This window comes from Lissotriton helveticus, chromosome 8 (assembly GCF_964261635.1).
Source record: "Lissotriton helveticus chromosome 8, aLisHel1.1, whole genome shotgun sequence".
Classification (NCBI taxonomy): Eukaryota; Metazoa; Chordata; class Amphibia; order Caudata; family Salamandridae; genus Lissotriton; species Lissotriton helveticus.
The window spans coordinates 1,008,629,249-1,008,645,095 of record NC_136069.1 but is presented as its reverse complement, the minus strand read 5'-3'; positions in this window follow the sequence as shown (position 1 = coordinate 1,008,645,095).

Genomic DNA, 15,847 nt, shown 5'->3' with positions numbered 1-15,847 from the left:
CCCAGCTGGCTCCCCGCCTCCTGTGGGTGCCGGCATTGCTTTTCCAAATGGGGAGCAGCTAACATGCTGCTCCCCATAAGGAAAAGCAATCTGCTTTGCTTCATTTAAGCGAGAGCAGGTTACCCTGCTCTCGCTTCAATGAAGCAAAGCAGTTTGCAATGGCAGGGTGGGAGCCACAAGGCTCCCGCCCTGCCATTGCAAACATCAGTGTCCATGGGGTAGGCACCCCGGGACACTGCAGGAGCCTGCCCTGGGGGCTGGCGGTCCACCGGGCCTGTACAAAGCTCCAGGAAGGGGGCCACACAGCCCCCTCCCACATTTGTTAGAAGCCCCAGGGGGTGGTGGTCCCCAGGGTTGGGGGGCCTCAGAGCCCCCCCACACCCAATTTTCTGTAGCTCCGGAGGTGGCAGTCCCTGGGGCTGGGGGGCCGGAGAGCCCGCTTCCAATTTTAATAAGCCCCGGGGGAAGGCGGTCCCCGGGGCTGGGGGGGGCTGAGAGCCCCTGTACATAATTTAATAAATCCCCTGGGGTGACAGTCTCCGGGGCTGGGGGGCCCCTCTGGGCCCCCTTTACATATTATCCATTGCCCCCAGGATTTGGCCCTCCGGGGGCTAAATACCAATTAAGCGCGGGAGCCCGCGCTTAATTTCCGTTTTTTAACGGCGCATTCCACCCTTTTTTTTAAAAACAATATATATATTTTTTGGCATTGGGGGTCCTTGTGGGACCCCTGAACAGGCCTAGGGGTTCAGGGTGTTTCTACCCTGCCCCCATTTCGCGTTTTGCACGTTTTTTCTGGGGTTTCTTGTGCCTCGGTTCTACCAAGGCACAAGATGGCTGCCAACACTTCCTGATTTGGAGTGTTGACAGCCAATTAGAGTACAGCTCATGCACTGCAGGGTGCGCTTAGGCTGTGCTTAGTGGTACAAAAGGGGGTGGTGATGGACGGAGCATCTGAACCAATCAAACACTCACCCCCAGTCAACAGACCTGGGTTTAATGCATCACCGTTCTTTAGCCCACTCTGCCACCCCAGTTCAGACATGGCCATATGCAAATCAGTCTGACCCTGTGCCTCATGGGAACAGTCCAGCCCGAACTGCCAAGCCATGCCTTCCCTGGACCGGAAACAAGCTTGCTCACTTTGCCACTGGATTCAAGCAAGTCGGGCTGAAGACGGCTGAAATGCCAGAAACCGGTCCTCGGAAGCAACTGCTCCGGCTATTTTGTGTCCTGAGGGATCGGATCTACCCAGGCCCACCAGCAAGGCACGGAGAGAGTTGAAGCGGTGAGGAGGTCATTTGGCCTCACGCCGGGCGGAAAAGAATTGCCATTTCTGTCCCCACTGTAATGATCACCAGACCTGCGGGTTGGTGCGGTTGGGGACCAAGGAGAGTGCCCAAGTTCATTTTGCACTTCAGGAATTTGGGGAAACTTGCATCACGCAGTGTCCTGCTGAGGCTCCGATAACAACGAGACATTAGACACTCCCCCGCATTACCTACCTGAAGTTGCAGTGCACTCTGGGACTTTGAGGTTGCAAAGATGCTGTGAGCTCTATGTGGTGAGCGAAGACAACAAGGGGTGGAGCCCTCCATGACCAATCAACATGGGGCAGGAAACATATCAAGTGTTTGTGGGAATAGTCACCTGATCATTGTGGGCGCTGACGAAGGCCGGAATGGCCGAAATGCATTCGCCTCTGCAAACACGTGAATAAAGGTGTTCTCCAGCTGTCCCACATTGTGGCCTCTACTCTTTTTCTAAAGGAGGTGGTGCTATATTTTACACGCTAGCCAGAGGTGCGTTTTTGAGGCCCCCGCACTACAAGTTGGCCTGGGAGTGTTTGGCAACTGCTCCGGCCATTTTGTGTTCCAAGGGATCGGATCTACCCAGGCCCACCAGCAAGGCACGGAGAGAGTTGAAGCGGTGAGGAGGTTACTTAGCCTCACGCCGGGCGGAAAAGGATTGCCATTTCTGCCCCCGCTGTGATGATCACCAGACCTGCGGGTTGGTGCGGTCGGGGACCAAGGAGAGTGCCCAAGTTCATTTTGCACATCAGGAATCTGGCGAAACTTGCATCACGCAGTGTCCTGCTGAGGCTCCGATAACAACGAGACATTACACACTCTCCCTCACCTGATCATAGTGGGCGCTGTTGAAGTGGCCGAAATGCATTCGCCTCTGCAAACACATGAATAAAGGTGTTCTCCAGCCGTCCCCCATTGTGGCCTCTACTCTTTTTCTAAAGGAGGTGGTGCTATATATATACATATTCACTGAAAAAACCATAGGTTTCAGGCCTTATATAGTTAGGAATTAGCATTTAAAAAACCTTTGAAATTCACTGAAAAAAACATAGGTCTCAGGCCTTATATAGTTTGGAATTAGCATTTAAAAAACCTTATTCCTAACTATATAAGGCCTGAAACCTATGGTTTTTTCTGTGAATTTGCAAGGTTTTTTAAATGCTAATTCCTAACTGTATAAGGCATGAAACCTATGTTTTTTTCAGTGAATTTCAAAGTTTTTTAATGCTAATTCCAACTATATAAGGCCTGAAACCTATGTTTTTTTTAGTGAATTTCAACGTATTTTTTAAATGCTAATTCCTAACTATATCAGGCCTGAAACCTATGGTTTTATAATTTAATTTCAAAGGTTTTTTAAATGACAATTTTTAAATGTATTAATTGTTATTTTTTTATACTGATTTACTACATTTTTGCAGACAGGTGTTCAGAGGGCACGCCCCCTTTTTACAACATTCTGCAGCACAGCTCCATGGCGCTTACTGGTGATACCTGTTGGACTAGTTGCCCTTTAGGGGACCTCTGGATTGAAGAAGAATTAATTCCCCAACTTAAAACATGCTACAGGGAAGTGTAATGAAGCCACACCCCTTTTTACACCTCTCTGCAACGCAGCCCCGGGCGTGTTTGCAGAGGGGGAACTAATTCCCCTTGCATAATGGGGGTCCCTCTGGGCCAACTTGCCCACCTGGAACCTCCAGTATGCGCCACGGGCTTCGTTGCAGAGAGGTGTAAAGAGGCCACACCCTTTTTTACACCTCTCTGCAACGCAGCCCCGAGCATGTTTTCAGAGGGGGAACTAATTCCCCTTCCATACTGGGGGTCCCTGTGGGCCAACTAGCCCACCTGGAACCTCCAGTATAAGCCAGTGGGCTGCATTGCAGAGAGGTGTAATGTGACCACACCCTTTTTTACACCTCACTGCAACGCAGCCCCCGGGCGCGTTTGCAGAGTGGGAACTAATTCCCCTTGCATACTGGGGGTCCCTGGGGGGCATCTAGCCCACCATGAGCCTAAAGTATGGGCCAGGGGGCTGCCTTGCCTTGCCCCGGAGGCCAGCGGTCCCCGGGGCAGTGTGGGGGGGATTGGGCACCCCCCACACTTCTTTATCACTATGCCCCAGCGATTTGGTCCCCCTGGGGGATAATTTTTAAATAAACATACCGTTTTTTTTCAAATTTTGTTTGCCTTGGGGGTCCTTGTGGGACCCCCTGAGCAGGCCTAGGGGGTCAGGATGCTTCTACCCTGTCCCCTTTTTTTTCTACATGTTCGTTTTTCTGCTTTCTTGTGCCTCAGTCTACCTAGCACAAGAGGGATGCCAACACTTCCTGTTTTTTTTTTTTAATCACGGGGTACGCGCACCGTACGCATACCTAAGCGGAGGTACGCGTACGGTGCGCATACTCCGTTATTTAAAAAAAATACATATTTTTTTGGGCCTGGGGGGGTCCTTGTGGGACCCCCTGAGCAGGCCTGGGGGGTCAGGGTGCTTCTACCCTGCCCCCTTTTTGAGTTCTACACGTTTGTATTTCTGCTTTCATGTGCCTCAGTCTACCGAGGCACAAGATGGCTGCCAACAATTTCTGTTTTGGAGTGTTGACAGACATTGGCAACCAATCAGCATGCTGCTCGCGCACGCAAAGGTCCGCGCACGTACGCGTACGGTATGCGTACGGTACGCGGACCCATGCGCGTAAGGTGCGCGGCTCTAGATATATAAATGTTTTTCCTTTTGATTTTCTCAGGAAATACTGGAGGGATTTACACCATTTAAGCGAAAGGGCGATCTGCATACCGAACTCTACCTCTCTGCCAAATTTGGTGTAATTCCGTTCAGCCGTTCGGGCTGTAGCCGTGTCTAATCCTCCTATGGAAAATAATAAGGGGAAAACATGTTTTGGGACCCCCCTTTTTTCTCAGCCCCCACTTGACGAATCCCCCCAAACCTTTCAGGGAAGGAGCGGAGCGGAACGGGCCATCTTCTTTGAGAAATTCGCAACGATTCATCATTCATTCATTCGCCAAAGTTATTCCCAATAGAATGTTGCGGATTTCCTATGGAAACTAGGTCCTAATTATATAAACCGCCAGTAGGTAATATATATATATATATATCCCGAAATACCGCATCAAAAGACAGGTAGCCGCCAAAGACATCTTGGACACGGACCAGGTAGGTGCTCAAACTTTTTTTTTTCAGCAGAGTATGCCGCATGACGTTTCGGCTCCTTGGAGCCTTGCTCACATGACACATATATATATTTTTTCAATGAAAAAAACACAGGTTTCAGGGACGTTAGTTGGACATTTTGCTCATACAAACCAGAGATATTAGGTTGTTATAGTTAGTAGAGCTAACTATAACTTGCACCCTAGCAATGCACTGCTGATGATGTTTGATATTACATCACTCATGACATGGTTAGTGACATCACTGATGACATCACAGATCACATCACTGATGAAATCATCCAGTGACTGAGCGTTTCGAAAAGTTTAAGAATGTTATCTATATATACACCATGGTTCATTGAAGAATGAGTGGGTGTATGAGTGTGTGTATAGATGACTTTGTGGGTGTGTGGCTGACTGTATAGTTGAGTGAATGCATGGGTAAGTGACTAATCTGTGTGAATGTCTGTATCAGTCCATCAGTTGGCATTTAAGTGGCTGCATAGGTTGGTGAGTAGCTACATGAGTGTCTATATTAGTTAACAATTGGTTGTCTGAGTACTTGTATGGGTGCCTGAGTGTCTGTGTGGGTGGGTGGGGGTGTGTGACTCCCTGCATGGATGTGTAAGTGGGTGATTCACTGGGTGTATGAGTTCATGACTGTGTCTATGAGGGGTTGTATGGGTGGATGAGTGTGTGTATGGCTGTGTTGGTGAGTGAGTGGATGTCTCAATGTTATATGTATGAGTAACTACATATGTGAGGCAGTATATGTGAGTGTTGGAGTATATAAGAGACTATATTAGAGAGTGAGTGATTGTGAGAGAGGCTACATGGAAGAGTGTGTGTGCTTGTGTCAGTGATTGTATAAGATAGTAAGTATGTGTTAGTATCTGTATGAATAAGTGAGGTGGTGTGTGTATAACTATATAATGAGTAAATGGCAGTGTGATTGATTCTTTGGCTGACTGACTAGGTATGTCAGTAACTCTATGTGTGTGTGGCAGTGGTTGAGTATCTATATGTATAGGTGTATGAGTGCATATATCAGTTTCTCTATTGGTCAGTGACTGCATATCTGAGAGACTGTATGCGTGAGTAGATGTGTGTGTAGACCTATGAATCAGTGAGTGGGTATGTATTAACTGGTATTAATGTATCTATGGTGTTCGAGAATGTTAGTCAGTATTTTTGAGTAAGTGTATGAAACGTTATATCAGGGTATGAGGAGGTGCATCAGATAAAAAGTGGATGATGTCATCTGTAAAGTCATTTGAGATATCAACAGTGATGTCATCAGTAATGTCACTGACCATGTCATGAGTGATGTAATATGTGACGTCATCAGCAGTGCATTATAGGAGCGCGAGTTATAGTTAGCTGTATTAACTATAACGTTTGAATTTCTCTGGTTTTGTACGAGTAAAATGTCCAACTAACTATAACGTCCCTGAAACCTGTGTTTTTTTTAGTGAATATCTAAGGTTTTTTAAATGTTAATTTTGAACTGTAATGTCCTTGAAACCTATGGTTTTGTAACTAAATTTCGAAGGTTTTCTAAATGTTAATTATATATAATGTCCCTGAAACCTGTTTTTTTCACTGAATTTCAAATGTGTTTTTGAATGCTAATTCCTAACTCTAACATTCCTGAAACCTATGTTTTTTTCGGGGAATTTCAAAGATTTTTTTAATGCTAATTTCTAAGTATGCCTACAGAGGTAGGTCATGTGCAGAAAGAGGAAGAAACGCACATAAATAAGCAAGAAAAATGCAGAAAGAGGTACCAGAAGTCAAGAAAGACAAAGAAAGGTGCAGAAAGAAGAAAGAGATATGCAGGTAAAACCAGCAGAGGTGCAGAAAGAGGCCTTGTTGCAAAGTCATCATGTGCCCCCAACTTTTTGCTGACTGGTACTGGTGGTAACTGACTCTGACTAACCAGGCCCAGAGCCAGTGCTTTGCTGAAAGACACTTAGAATACAGTGAAAACACCTACATACTCTAGGAAACACTAGGGGTCTAAGTACCCCTGTGATTGGCTTGACTGCCCCCGTAAGGTGGTAGTATATAATAGGGCAGGGAGAAAAATCTACCTCTAAGTCAGAGGTGCACAAAGAGACAAGATAAGTGCAGAAAGAGGCAACAGATGAGCTGAAACAGGCAAGAGAGGTACAGAAAGAAGCAATTGAAGTACAGAAAGAACCAACGGGGTACAGAAAGAGGCAAGCGAGGTGCAGAAACAGAAAAGAGGGGTGCAGAAAGAGGCAAGAGGTGTGCAGAAAGAAGCAAGAGCAGTGCCGAATGAACCAACAGAGGGGCAAAAAGAGGCTAGAGGAGTACAGAAGGAGGTAGTAGAGGAGCACACAAGGCAAGAGAAGTACAGAAAGAGGCAGGAGGGTTGCAGAAGGAAGTAAGAGAAATGCAGAAAGAGGCAAGAGAATTGCTGAAATAAGCAACAGATGTGTAGAAAGAAGCAAGAGGTGTGCAGAAAGAGGGAAGTGAGGTGCAGAAAGAAGCAAGAGCAGTGCAGAATAACCAATAGAGGTACAAAAATAGGCAAGAGGGGTACAGAAAAAGATAGGAGAGGTTCACAATGAGGCAAGAGAGGTACAGAAAGAGTCAGGAGGGGTGCAGAAAGAAGGAAGAGAAGTTCAGAAATAAACAACAGAGGTGCTGAAAGAGACATGAAGGGTACAGAAAGAGGAAGAGAATAACAGAAAGAAGCAACAGAGGAGCTTGAAGAGGCAAGAGGAGTGCAGGAAGAGGTAGGAGAGGTGCTGAAAGAGGCAAGAGAGGTGCAGAAAGAGGCAGGAGGGGTGCAGAAAGAAGGAAGAGAAATGCAGAAAGAGGCAAAAGAATTGCTGAAAGAAGCAACAACAGGGGTATAGAAAGAGGCACGAGAAGTGCTAAAAGAGGCAAATGAGGTACAGAAAGAAGCTACAGAGGTGCAAAAAGCAGCAAGAGCTGTACAGAAAAAGGTAGAAGAGGTGGACAAAAAGGCAAGAGAGGCACAGAAAGAGGCAGGAGGGGTACAGAAAGAAGGAAGAGAAGCACAGAAAGAAGCAACAGAAGTGCTGAAAGAGGCATGAACGGAGCAGAAAGAGCAAGAGAATTACAGAAAGAACAAACAGAGGTACTGAAAGAGACATGAGAGGTGGAGTAACAGGCAGGAAAGGTACAGAAAGAGGGAAAAGGGGTACAGAAGGAGGCAAGAGAGTTGCAGAAAGAGAAAAGAGGGGTACAGATAAAGGCAAGAGGGGTGCTGAAAGAAGCAAGAGCAGTGCAGAATAAACCAACAGAGGTTGGAAAAGAGGCAAGAGTTTTGCAAAAAGAGGTAGGAGAGGTGTACAAAGAGGCAAGAAAGGTACAGAAAGAGGCAGGAGGGGTGCAAAAAGAAAGAAAAGAAGTGCAGAAATAGGTAAGAGAATTGCTGAAATAAGCAACAGAGGTGTAGAAAAAAACAAGGGATATGCAGAAAGAGGCAAGTGAGGTGCATGAAGAAGCAAGAGCAGTGCAGAAAGAACCAACAGAGGTACAAAAAGAGGCAAGAGGGGGCAGAAAAAGGTAGGAGAGGTGCACAAAGAGGCAAGAGAGGTACAGAATGAGGCAGGAGGGGTGCAGAAAGAAAGAAGAGAAGTTCAGAAAAAAACGACAAAGGTGTTGAAAGAGGCACAAAGGTGCAGAAAGAGCAAGAGAGTGTAGAAAGAAGCAACAGGTGTGCTGAAAGAGGTACGAGGAAAACATAAAGAGGTAGGAGTGGTGCACAAGAAGTACAGAAAGAGGCAAGAGAATTGCTAAAAGAAGCAACAGAGGTGTGGAAAGAAGCAAGAGAAGTACAGAAAGAGGCAAGTGGGGTGCAGAAAGAGGAGGAAAGGTGCAGAAAGAAGCAAGAGAGGGACAGAAAGAAGAGAGGTGTGGGCACCATTTTTTAAAACATTTTTACAGTCTTATACAGCACAAACTTCATCCAAATTGGTATCAGAGTGCTTTACATAGCACCTGTTGCATTACATGAGGACATAATTATTTTTGTAAGGCACAGGGAGATTAAGTGATTTGCCCAGAAGCACAGGATGTTCATCGTCATTGCTGAGACTCAAACCCAGTTTCCCAGATTCAAGGTCGACTGCCCTAGCCACTAGGCCAACTCCTCTCCCCTTTATTACCAGTTTAACATACACATTTTGCAATAAGTAACAAATGACCATTCCAGCTTTGCAAAGGGCCTTCCACCACACTGTAATACGTGATGCTGCATTTTTGGGAACATTTGAGCTGTTTGAGCTACAAACAAGGCTTTTTTTGTTGAAATTTCCAGATTAAGGAGCAGATGATGAATTATGTGGCTAATGCGCAATATGTATAATTGTGTGAAAGTCGGTGCAGTCAAACAGTAGCATAATTCCAATGGCCCTGTTCATACCTCGGATTAGGTCCGCAAGTGCTCCTCAGTGATTCCTTCTTTTTTTTCTCACTGTGTTCATAGTTGAACCACTATAAAAATAAGGAAGTCTAAACCTGAGGTTACCACTTCACAACACAGACTACCATCCCACATAATTACTCTCCATAACACATAATCCCACTCGACATAATTCCTATAAAATAAATACCACATACTTTCTATCCACATAATTTCCCTGTACAACTTACCTCATAATTCCAATACACACAACATACATCCACTCCACTCCAAAAAACATTATTAAAAAACTTTTACATTTACAACTCCAATAGCTCTAACTCCCGCAAATGTGAAACCTATTACATTGCAAAAACTTCTTTAACTAGTAGTCGCGTTTGCAGAGTGGTGGAGAAAGGGTGCTGGGCCTCTGACCACTGCTCAGGAATTCTGTTGCATAGGACTTACAGGAGGTACCAGGAGGGCTTTTTGGCCCCCAAAGTCCCTCAGGAGTAATTTGTAATTTGAACGTTATCCGCCATGCCATAGTCTGCCAGGAGGCACGTTTGCAGAGTGGTGGAGAAAGGGGGGCATGGTCTCCGAAGATGTCTTAACAATCCCACTCTGTAGGACTTACTGGAGGTAACAAGAGGGGTAGTTGGGCCCCAAGACCAACCTTGGGGGCCAGCTACTCCTCCTATTACCTCCAGTAAGTCCCACACTGTAGGATTGCTAAGATCTTAGTAGTCCATGCCCCCTTTCCCCACCACTCTGCAAACGCTCTTTCTGTTGTGCTTTTGGATGGGGATTAAAGTCCACTTCAGTGCTGGTGGTCCTTAGGGGCCAACTAGCCTACCTGATACCTCTAGTATGACCCATATAGTGGCATTGATGAAAGCTAAACACAGGCCACGCCCCTTTCTCCACCACTCTGAAAACGTGCCACCAGGGACGTTCCGGGGTTGGGAGATTAACCCCCGTTGAATCCTGAAGGTCCCTAGGGGCTACCTAGCCCACCAGGTACCTCCAATAAGTCCCATACTACTGGATTTCTGAGAGTGGTCCGAGGCAACACCCCCTTTTTACACCATTATGCAAACACTCCTTCTGATGCACTGCTGTTTGGGGGATGAAGTCCACTTTAGTCCTGAGATCCTCAGGACACAAGAGGACCTCATCAGCCCACCAGCAGTGTGCCACGAGGTACATTTGCAGAGTGTTGTAAAAAGGGGCATGGCCTCGGACCACCTCTCAGCAATGTAGGTGTGTTGTGCTTACTGGAGGTACCAAGTGGGCTAGTTGGCACCCAGAAACGTTCAGTATTCAAGGGGACTTAATCTCCCTACTTAGAACATGCCAGAAGGCGCGTTTGCAGAGTGGTGCAGGGAGGGGCCGGGGCCTCCGGCAGGATGATGAGTTTTAAAAAAAGAAATTTTTAGAAGGGGGCTGTGTGCCCCCCCTTCTTTCAATCTTTTTTGAGCCACATTTTTAAAAAAATTGGAAGCGTACCGCATGGACCCCCTTCCGATGCCAATTTTGGCCCAGGTACCCCATCCCCCGGGGCATGGCCACATATACGTATTTTTTTATTTTTAACGGAGGGGGACCACGTGGCCCCACTCCTGAGGCCTTTATCTGCCCCGGGGACCCCATCCCCCAAGGCATTATCTCTTTTTTATTTTTTTGTTGATTTTTTTTATTCAGGAGGGGGGGCCGCGTGTCCCCCCTTCCGAGGACAATTTCGGCCTTGGGGACCCCATCCCCGGGGCATGGCCACATGTATACATATTTTTTAATGGAGGGGACCGTGTTGCCCCTCTCCTGAGCCCTTTACATACCTCGGGGACCCCATCCCCTGGGGCATTGCCTCTTTTTTTATATTCAGGAGGGGGCCACAAGGCCCCCTTCTCTCAACCAATTATGGCCCCTGGGATCTCATCCTTCAGGGCCTGGCCTCTTTGATGGGGACCTTGAGGGGAACCCTAATCTCCCCACAATCCAAGCTGGCTCCTCGCCTCCTGCAAAAGCCGTCATTGCTTTCAGACTAGGGGAACTGCTTACATGTAGCTCCCCTTGCCCAAAAGCAATTCTGGTTTGCTTCATTGAAGCGAGAGCAGATTTCCTGCTCTCGCTTCAGCAAAGCAAAGCAATGTTTGCTCTGACAGGGGCAAACAGCAATGTTCCGGGGGTGGGCAACCAGGGCCATCTAGGGCTCCATGAGGGGGGCTGCGAGGCTCCACTCCCAGCATTTTTAAAGCCCTGGGGAGGTGGTGGTTCATGGGAGTTCGCTATGGGCCCCGGCCATTTATTTAAAATTGCCCCGGGGAGGTGGTGGTCCCTGGGGCAGTGTGGGGAGGCGCAGAAGCCGCTCACATTCATTTAGATTATTTTAAGCCCTCTGGAGGCGGCAGTCCCACACATAATTAGGAATAACCCAGGGAGCTGACGGTCCCCAGGGCAGGCTGGGGGGCAAGAGCCCCCATGCATTTTTCAACACAAAGCCCTGGGGAGGTGGCAGTCTCCAGGGCTGCGGGTGGGCCCCATTCCTCCGCATATGATAAACACATGTGGCGGGCCCTGGGGCTGTTTGGAGCCCCAAACCATAATTAAGAATTGCCCCCAGGACCCTGCCCAGCCTGGGGCTTGAAACAAATGAAGCACGGGAGACCACGGTTCATTTAAAAAATATTTTTTAGGGCAGATTCGCACACCCAGCACAAATTCAGGCATTTGTTTTTATGCCATTTTTGGACCTGGGGATCCTTGTGGGACCCCCTGACCATGCCTCGTGGGGTCAGGGTGTTTTTACCCTGCCCCCTTTTCTTGTTTTTCACCTTTTTGTGCTGTTTTCTTGTCTCAGTTACCCAATCACAAGATGCCTGACAACACATTCTGGTTTGGAGTGTTGGCAGCCTATCAGAAGTCAGCTTGTGCTCGGAAAGGAGTTGCGACTTCTCCTCGGTGCTCAGATATTGATATTTTTAAATTTCTCTGCAACTACTGAACGGATATACACCATTTTTTTTAAAAAGCACGCTTTCTGGACCAAGACCTACCATTTCGCCAAATGTGGTGTAATTCCTTTCAGCAGTTCTGCCTCTAGCCTTTTTTTAAATTCCTATGGAAATTAAGACAGAGAAATTGCATTTGGGATCTCCCTTTTTTTCTCAGCCCCCAATTGACGAATCACCCCTAACCTTTCAAGACAAGACTTGACCTGAGGGAACCTTTTTTTGGAAAATGTTGCGAAGATTCCTCAAATGGTGCCCAAAACATTGGCAAAAGAAAGAATGCTTTTTGAATAGAAACAAGGTCCTAACTATAACTACCTACTGGTAACCGCCATTAGGTAATATATATATATATATATATTCACTGAAAAATATAGGTTTCAGGGGCGTTATAGTTAGTTGGACATTTCACTTGTACAAAACCATTGAAAATCCCCCGTTATAGTTAGTTCAGCTAACTATGACTTGCACCCGTGCAATGCACTGCTTATGATGTCACATATTCCATCACTCATGACATGGTCAGTGACATCACTCATGACATAACTGATGATATCTCAAATGACATCACTGATGACATCACTAATGACATCATCCAGTGAATGTGTGTTTTTCTGAAAATTAAATATGGTTTATATATGTATATCTCATGGTTGATGGAAGAATTAATGGGTGATTTATTTTGAAAAATTGATTGTATAACTGACTGAATAAGTGTATCTTAGTGAATACATGGGTTAGTGAGTAATGTTTAAATATATAAATATCTGTATCAGTCTCTCACTTTGTGTATAAGTGGCTGCATGGGTTGGTGAGTAGCTACATGAGTGTCTATTTAGGTTATTAGTTGTTTTTTTGAGTATCAGTATGATTATCTGAGAGTCTGTATGGTTCAGTGGGGGGTAATATGTAGTGCATAGATGCATGAATGAGTAATTTACTGTTTGCATGTGTCGAAGACAGAATGTGTGCAGGACTGTATGGGTGGATGAGTGTGCGTATGGGTGTATTAGTGAGTGAATGACTGTCTCACTAGTTTCTTTATGTGTAACTACATATGTTTTAAGCTAGTATATGTGAGTATTGGTGTATATAAGTGAGTATATGTGAGAGTGAGAGATTGGAAGAGTTCCTGTATAAATTAGTATGTGTTTCTATAAGTGATTGCTTAAGAGAGTAAGTATGTGTAACTTTCTGTAGCAGTAAGTGTGGTGGTGTGTTTATAACTGTATATGCAATTTAATGGATGTTTAATACTTTGTTTGCATGTGTGACTATGTGTGTGAGTAACTCTATGGATGAGTGTCAGTGTGTAACAGGATGTATAGGTGTATGAGTACATATGATGAGTGAGTACATGTATGAATGACTGTATAGGAATGTTGGTGAATGAGTGGATGTGTGTGTGGATCTTGGAATTACTGAATAGGTGTGTTGTAAGTGGTATTGGTATGTCCATTGTTTTGAAAATGTAAGTTTCTATTTTTGAGTGTGTGTATCAAAGGTTATATTAGGGTGAGAGAGGGTCTTCCACTCTGTCACAAGGATGATGTCATCAGTGATGTCATTTGGGATGTCATCAGTGATGTCACTGACCTTGTCATGAGTGATGTAATATGTGACGTCATCAACAGTGCATTGCGGGCGCGCAAGTTATAGTTAGCTGAACTAACTGTAACGGGGAATTTCAATGGTTTTGTACAAGTGAAATGTCCAACTAACTATAACGCCCCTGAAACCTATGTTTTTTTTCAGTTAATTTCTATGGTTTTTTAAATGCTAATTTCCATTTATAATGTGCTTGAAACCTATGTTTTTTTCAGTGAATTTCAACGGTTTTTTAAATGCTAATTTCTAACTATAACGTGCCTGAAACCTATGTTTTTTTCAGTTAATTTCAAACGTTTTTTAAATGCTAGTTTCCAACTATGCCTACAGAGGTAGGATATGTGAAGAAATAAGAAAAAACACACAGAAAGAAGAAAAAGAAATGCAGAAAGAAGCAACAGAGGTCCTCAAAGACGAAGAAAAGTGAAGGAAGAAGGAAGACGTGCAGAAAGAACAAACAGAGGAGCAGAATGAGGCCTTGCTGCAAAATCATCCTGTACCCTCAACTTTAGAAGATGGGTACTGGTGGTCACTGACTCTGACTAACCAGTCCTAGAGCCAGTGCTGTGCTAAAAGACACTTAGAATAGAGTTAAAACACCTACATGCACTAGGGAACACTATGCATTGGGGTACCCCTGTGTGATTACCGTGGCCTCCTCTGTAAGACCCTAGTACATAATAGGGTAGGGGGATTCAAACTACCTCTTAAAATGCACCACAGAGCGCGTTTGCACACTGGTGAAGGGAAGGGGGTGCTGACGTTGGCAAACACGCCCTTTGACCGTTTTAATTTTAGGGATAAAGTCCCCTTGAATCCTGAGTGTCCCTTGGATCCAACTAGCCCACCAGGTATCTCCAGTTAGCACCACAGAGCTGCGTTGCAGAGAGGTGTAAAGAGGGGCATGGCCTGGACCACCTCTCTGCAATGCAGCGCAGTGGCGCTTAATGGAAGCACCTGGTGGACTAGTTTGCCCCTAGGGGCCTTCAGGATTGAAGGGGAACTATTTCCCCAACTTAAAACGCGCCACAGGGCATGTTTGCACACGTCACCTCAGGGCCCATCCCCTCCCTTCACCAATGCATACAAGCGCCCTTTGGCCATTTTAAGTTGTGAGATTAAGGCCCCTTGAATCCTGAGGGTCCGTAGGGTCCAACTAGCCCACTAGGTACCTCCAGTAAGTGCCACAGAGCTGCGTTACAGAGAGGTGTACAAAGGGGCACGGCCTGGGCCACCTCTCTGCAACGCAGCGCAGTGGCGCTTACCGGAAGCACCTGGTGGGCTAGTTAACCCCAAGGGGCCCTCAGGATTGAAGGGGAATTATTTCCTCAACTTAAAATGCACCACAGGGAGTGTGTGCACACCTCACCTCAGGTCCCATCCTCTCCCTTCACCACTGTGTAAAAACGCACTGTGGCAGTTTTAAGTTTGGAGAATAAGTACCCTTGAATCCTGAGGGTCCCTAGGGTCCAACTAGCCCAGTAGGTACCTCCAGCAAGTGCCACAGAGCTGCATTGCAGAGAGGTGTAAAAAGGGGCGTGTCCTGTAAACACATCTCTGCAACGCAGCTCCCTGGTGCATACTGAAGGTACCTGGTGGGCTAGTTGGCCCACAGGGACCCTCAGTATTGAAGGGGAATTAATTCCCCAAACATACAACTCACCAGGGGGCGCCTTTGCACAGTGGTGAACGAAGGGTGCAGGGCTTGAGGTGACATGTGTGCAAACACACCACTGGAAAGCCCATCAGGAGTGAAGGTGAAAGGGGGTTAAATGTCGCTAGCCCTGTTATAGGAACTATGGACCGCTTTATCACCAGGGTGGCGGCGGTGATTGATAAGGAGATAGCTATGTCAGAGCGGCGTCTATCAGAGGTATACCTCCCCTCAAGACGCTTATCCTTGGGGGTTGCTGCCCAGTCGCTTACACCGGTAAATGCCCGGTCACAACCTGTATCCCCATCTAGTGGGCCTAGCATCTCCACAGACCCCCCCCTGCTGGCTGGTATAGAACAACATATAGATAGGCTGGAAAACCTCCTGGTTGAACACATACCTATGGTTACCGAGGAAGACGGTGGTCTTAGCAGGCTGCCTTCTCCTTCACCTTCACCCCTAAACTGTCCGCACGAAGCCACCAATGATACTTTCTCATCAAAATCGCTCACCTCCTCATTAGATACCCCAGTAGGGGAGCCAGTTAGGGTACTCACCAACTCCCAATCTCCTGACATTAGCCAGGGACCCAGGCCCCCAAGTAAAAAATCACGAAAGCGCAAAAAGGGTAGGCTAGTAAGACAGGCTGCTCTCTATCAAAGAGCAAGAAAGTCACCTGGATCTGGGA